The sequence below is a fragment of the Anas acuta genome, chromosome 2 (genome assembly GCF_963932015.1).
Source record: "Anas acuta chromosome 2, bAnaAcu1.1, whole genome shotgun sequence".
In the NCBI taxonomy this organism is placed as follows: Eukaryota; Metazoa; Chordata; class Aves; order Anseriformes; family Anatidae; genus Anas; species Anas acuta.
In genome coordinates, this window is record NC_088980.1 from 44,830,558 (window position 1) to 44,836,557 (window position 6,000).

A 6,000-nucleotide genomic window follows, 5' to 3' on the forward strand; every position below is an offset into this window, starting at 1 on the left:
TCAGCCAGATACAGCCTTGACTACTTCATTTACCTCTGGCTATGATTCAGACCGATTTATCAAAAAAAAATAATCAAAAAACAAACTCTGTAAGCAAGCAGTTGCTTTTTATTAATGAGTAATACCTCATCAGACTTCTTCCTGGAGCATGCAAGAAAAAAGAACTGCACAGGAATGGGTCAAGCTCTCTAGAGCAGTCTGGTACCAGGGAAATCATTAAAGGGCAACCTTTAAAGTCTGGAAAGTATGGGTTAGCCATGCAGATTACCCTCAGGGAAGTGGTTGCTCTCTGATGAGCAGTACATTTGCTTGTTGCACACGAGGAAGGAATCATAGCATCTTTTACGGTTACTCAGTTGCTTTGTTCTCCCTGCAGGATATGACCTTCAAATGATGTGAGGATCTGGAGGTTACTGCTTTACTGGTTATATGCTTCAAACTGTGTTTAGGTTTTGGTGTTGTTTTTGTTTGTTTGTTTTTCTCCTGTCAATCATATGACAATTATGTGACATGATATGCATGTTAAACTCAGCAGGAGGCTTTTTGTCTTTTAGCTGTAGTAAGAGCATAGTGATAAATCCCATGGGTTTGACAGAGATTCTTGCATCCCTGTTTAAATTGAGGGTCACTTTCCAAAAGCACTAGGTGGCATTATATGCCTTTTTCTCTAATCCAGGGCTTGCTCACAGATCAAAGCTATCTCAATTCAAGGACATATCATAGTTTGGGCTATGTTTTATTTTTAAGGATTTCCATAATTTGTTGCTTATGAAGAGCACAAACTGTCTGCTGAATACATTATGGAGTGTTTTGAATAGCATGCCTGTGACTGTATATTATTGTAGTAGAATTAGCAATGTGTTCACGAAAAATGTCATACATAATAATTATAAGCACACTTGAAAACAGTCTTGAAGTCCCTTTGAAAATGTTTTCTTTGTGTTATTTTCTAAATGGTTTATTTGTTCCCTTGAAAACAAAAGATTTCAGTCCTGAGAATCTGGCACTTCTACAATTGCTAACAGTGCAAGCCTAGAAAACAGAAGCAAAATCTTGAATCAAGATGTAAGCATACTCAAATAAAGTAATCAAGGAATTGAAAAGAAAAAAAAAAAAAAGGCAAAACTACTCTCATCTTCCAGTAACTCCAGGCCTTTGCGGATTGCATCTGCTCCAAAGTTCTCAGCAAATTGCTGGGCTTTCCAAAGACCCCTGAAATTGCATAACCCAGATCATGACCAGTTCTCAGAGACAGTGAGGTCTATCCCCTTTAAAATTTATAAAATTCATTGAATGTCTTCTGTCATTCTGTCTTTGGTATCCTGGGGGGAGGATATACATGAGGAGTTAAACTCAATTCTGCAGTTTATTTAGTTCTGTAGCTGGGTTTTGGGTTGCTTTTAGTGGTGTTTAAAGGCCTTTGAGTTTTCTCCTGCACTCTTGCAGCTGCGCAGTAAGTAGCCATCAGCGGAGATTTTGTATGCTATCCCCAGGCTTGCAGAGATGGGCATGTGAGACAAATATTGTGACATGGAACAATTTACACATCTTGGTGTAGAGAGATTGGTCCCACACTGCCAGATAGACTGAGTCTATTAAGCTTAGTGAATGTGCATTTGATGCCATGCTGATAATCTCTGTGTACGGTTATTAGATTAATTATTTTTCTGTAATTGAGTTTACTATAAAAAAAAATGAATAGTGAATTTTAAATTAACAAAAGAAGTACAGAACTCAATCCTTAGAAATGAGTAAGTCCTTAGAAATGCAAAAAGTCTCAAGAAAGCAGGAGCAGATAAAATGGCTACTGCATCACAAAGTCCATTAAGCAATGGTCTTGCTCCATCAGGCTGTAAGCAGGCCTCACTCTTCTACAAGCAAGTCTATGTACAAAGGTGGAAGCGCAGAGTCCTTTTCTAACCTAATAAAACATTGACAGAAGGGTATACGTAGATCAAATTCATCATATTACTTGTATATTGAGATTTATTAGGCAAATGCAACAAATCGCCATAAAAGAAAAAAAAAGGAAGAAGAAAAAAAAAAAGAAAAAGCACCCTTTTCCTAAAAGATCAGATCTTGTATAAGATACATTTTATTTTTTTTAATGTACAGGTTTATTCTGCTTCCTGGGAAAAAGGGCTTATGATGAAGGAAAGACTGAATCCCTATCTTTTATCTATGAAATGCATTTTATACATGAAAACATTCACTTTTGTAAAAGCAAATTCACTTCCAGCAAAATCCCACTGTTGGTATTTAGCAGTAGACATCTTGAAAGAGGAGAACTGTTAGTATCATGGATCTTCAGTAATAAAGAAGAAACAGAAGAGCAGCTGGAAGTAAGTGTGAGAAAATAAATTAAAAGACATTAGATTGCTGTGCATAGGGCTTCATAAAAGGTCCCATTTGACCTACATATTTGTACCAAAAGCTTCAGAAGCATCAGGCAACCTCACTGCTTTTTCATTGACTCCTCTAAAGATGCTACGATCTGTATTACTTGATGCAGAGATATTGCAAACAAAGGAAGTGAGGTGAATAATTATTTAATGGTTTGGGGCCTTGAGCCCGGTAAAAGAGTGCTTGGACTGTAAAGCAAGAAAGAGCATTTGAGTCTTTTGATAAGGAGTTGTCAACATCTTGTCCACAGCTGGATCAGGAGGCAGACTAATTGTACTTGTCACACTAAACAAGAAGTCCTTTCTTAGAGGTGACTGGCTTGCCAGATAATCCCTCACAAGGCCCCAGAAAGCATCTCTTTATAAAATGAATTGTCAAAGGTTTCCAGTGTCTGAAAATCCTGCCTGCAGGAAAGGGCCATCCTTCCTACAGGACATGGCTCTGTGGGTGCTGCTTTGTGGTGACCAGCTCTGAGACGCATTCAGGGCCAGACCACGAACCTGCACCTGGCATGGCCAGAGCTCTGCTAGCCCACATAAAACTGGAGTGATTGAGCACTGAGCAAACACGTAAGTGAAAAAAAGGTAGGAGACTGCAAAATATTTATAATATATTATAATAGAAGTATAATATTTATAATATTACTTCTAAGACTGACCTTTTGGTGCACTGTAGGTGTGATGAGTGTTATCTGAAAGAGTTTATTATGCTGGAGAAGAAACACAGGAGATTCATTTGGAGACAGGAGCAATAGGCAGGTAGACATGTCTACATCAAGTGATTTTGTATGAAAATACGAAATCAAGTGATTTAATATTTTGTTCATAATGTGTTCACATTACATCATAAAGTGAAAAACCTTTAGTCAGTCTCTTCCAAATACTGTGTTATTTTGGTAGAGAGAGGTTAAGGGGCCGAAACCTGGACACTTCCACATGCTGTTTCAGCTGACCTGAGTTATGAATATAACTCCACTCCTTCTGGTGGCCATGTTCCTCCTGATTGGTATCACTTGAGAATGATAAAGAGAATGGATTTTCTATTTTATACTCAATCTAACAGCCACTACAAGTTGTAAATCCTCCCTTGCAGTTGTGCCAGATTATGGGGTTATTCCCACCCAGGTGCAGGACTCTGTATTCTTCTGTTGAACTTCTTGACATTTCTGTTGGATCAGTCCTCAGGTTTGACAAGGTTCCTCTGGACTGAAGTCCTGCCATTTGTCTTCTCATCCACTTCCTCGAATTTAGTATCATCCACAGATTTGCTGAGTTTATCAATGTCATTACTGAAGTTGCTGACAAGTTCGGTTGTTGAACCGAACCCCTGGGTCAACCCACTTGCTGCTAGTTGCCACTGACTACAGTGCTTTGAGACTGGCAATTTTTAACTCACTTAAGTGTCTGATCATCCATTCCATATCACTGCCATGTCCAAATAAACAACACTGACAGAGAATAAAAAAGTCTTATTAAAGTCAGGGTGTATAACACCCACCTGTTTCCCTTCCTCCACATAGCCAGCTGTCTCGCCATAGAAGGTGGGTCGAACATATTTTGTCCATGGTAAATTTATGCTAGCCCTGATTAACTATCTTGGCCTTTGCATGTTTGGAAACATCCAAACACCAAAACTTGTGTATAAATGTTTGCACTTGTGTGTTATTTATACAATGGCACCACAGCAAACTCCAGCCAGCGATGACTGACTGGACCAGGGGCTGTACAAAACAGCCCCAAGGTAACCCCTGTCTCAGAGACCTCACAGCTGAAGCAGCAAGCAGGAAGGCGAACAGAGGATGGCACAGAGAAGTAGCTTGAGTATGTCCAGTAAAATGTAAAAAGCAGCCTACAGAGACATGTTGCGCTTGCTCTGCACCTGATATGGTGCCAGCCAGCAGCGGTTATTTGTAGTGTCATGGGAAGGCAAGGCTTAGGAACAATGCAATGTTTAGTGAGAGGTGAAATAAGTTTTAATAAGGAAATGTGTTATTTCATGAAATACGACTCTGTGGCTTGTGCAAGCAAGTGTTTAGGTGATAGACTATCGACAAAGTGATTCTGTGCCAGAGCCTTATGCCCCATAGGTGACTAGGTGTGACAAACAAGCTGGCAATCTGGATCATACCGATCCTTCAATTGCTCCCTGTTGACCCCTCAGGGATTGTCTTATTGTGCTGTTGCACCTGGATAGTCCCTTGGGCTGTATTATTTTCCCTCAGCATCTCTAATGTGAATTTTATTTTAATTTTTTTTTCATATTGCAGCCTCTGGCAGAGGCCGCTGTATTGATCCACATCTAACAAGGGTCAGCAGAGTGAGGATAGTCTTAAATAATGCATTGGAGTTCGTTCCCACTGCTCTCTGTGAGCTCCAGTGAACTCCTCCATAAAGCTGCTGTGGAGCCTCCCTAGCGTGAGCTGTCTCAGCTGGTTCATCTCGTCCTCTCTCCTCAAGGACAGAAAGCAAAGCAAACTCAAGATGCTCAGAGCCTGGAGAACAGAAGCTGTTATTTCTTGTCCAGGGGCAGTCCCTGTTATTGAGAGAGGCTGCTCCTCTCATGTTGTAACACAGTTTTTGAGAGTGAGCATTATTTTATTGATGCCTTTGCGCATCTGACGATCAGTGGCATGCTGTCACCATCCTCTCTCTGCCAGCAAGATTTTTCCCACCTCAAAATGGAGTCTGCTTGTTTTGAATGCTCTTTTGGCAGGAGCTTGGCTCCTGATGCTGACAGTGGCTGCTCCTCACTCCCTGGTGACCTGATTTTGCCGATTTCTCATGATGAGAAGCACATCCTTCTACAGGCTGTTTTGCTAACTGGGGGCTGTGTTTCTGGGACGGGGGGGGATGTTACTCAAGCCAAGCTTCAGCAAAGATGTGGAAGTGGGCATTAGATCACCTGTGGAGGAGGACAGGAATCACTGCCAGGGTGCACCAGCCCCAGCCAGGTCAAGGCCTGGGCATCTCCAAAGTGCTGCTGAGTAGCCCAGGGCTTGCTCCGTCTGAGGTGGGTGGGTGTCCCGTGTCCCAGAGGCAGCAGAGAACTTGTGGTGGGGCCAGGAGGCTCACAAAGCCTTCTGGATTCACATTCATGACGTGTTTGCTGTATTGAGCTAACAGTGTGCTGACGAGATTCACCCAGAGCAAGAAAACGAACTCTCATGAAGACAATGAGTCTCCAGACTACCTAATGACTACTTAATGAGTGTCTAAGCACTGCACCATTATTGAATTTTAATTGCCTTCTCTCTGGCTTTGTGCTGTAAAATGAAAAAAGAGAAAACACTACATGTAATGAGGGTGGATGATTAAAAAGTAATACCTAAGAGACACCCAGGCATTTGTGGAAAAGACCACAAGAATAATGTAATGAGAGAAAGCAACACTGCTGTGTGCTTGCTGCCTCTTTGGATAAAAAGTACGTTTTTACAATTGTTAAAAATTTAAGTTATTTTCAGCCTAATTTAGTAGAATAATAGATTATTCTGTATCAATGAGGTAATTAAAGTTATATTGTATGAAATATGGGTTAATTATTAAAGTATGGAAAATCTAATTCACATCACCGGGTCAGTGCAAATGGGGTTTTTAAAGG